This window comes from Nannospalax galili, unplaced genomic scaffold (assembly GCF_000622305.1).
Source record: "Nannospalax galili isolate Female #2095 unplaced genomic scaffold, S.galili_v1.0 scaffold3395, whole genome shotgun sequence".
Taxonomy (NCBI): domain Eukaryota; kingdom Metazoa; phylum Chordata; class Mammalia; order Rodentia; family Spalacidae; genus Nannospalax; species Nannospalax galili.
Window position 1 is genome coordinate 19,599 of NW_008336013.1, and position 653 is coordinate 20,251.

Consider the following 653-nt stretch of genomic DNA (forward strand, 5'->3'; position numbering starts at 1 on the left):
AATGATAGACATTTTGGCTGGGTATAGTAATCTGGGTTGGCATCTGTGGTCATTTAAAACAGGGAATACTGTGGTCCAGGCTCTTCTCGCTTTCATAGTTTGCACTGAAAAGTCAGCTGTAATCCTAATGGGTTTTCCTTTACATGTGACTTCTTGTTTCTCTTTTGCTGCTTTCAGTATTGTCCCTTTGTTTTGTCTGTTTAGTGTTTACTATGATGTGCCATAGAGAGTTTCTTTTCTGGTCCTGTCTCTTTGGTGTTCTCTATGGTTCTTGTATCTGTATGGGCATGTCTTTCTTTAATTTGGGGAAATTTTCTTCCATGATTCTGTTGAGGATCTGGTCCATGCCATTATCTTGGGATTCTTCTCCTTCCTGTATGCCTATGATTCATAAGTTTGGTCTTTTTATGGTGTCACACAATTCCTGCATATTCCATTCTTGTAATTTCTTAAATTTTTCATAATCTTTGCTTGAGTTGTCTAGTTCGTCCTCTTCGTCTTCCAGTCTTGATACTCTGTTTTCCATTTCGTTTATCCTTTGGTGAGGCTTTCTCCTGTCATTTCTAATTGGCTTACTGAGTGCTTCACTTCCTTCTTCATTTCAGCCTGAGTATTCTTCAATATTTCTAACTCTTTTCTGAATTCATTCAGAT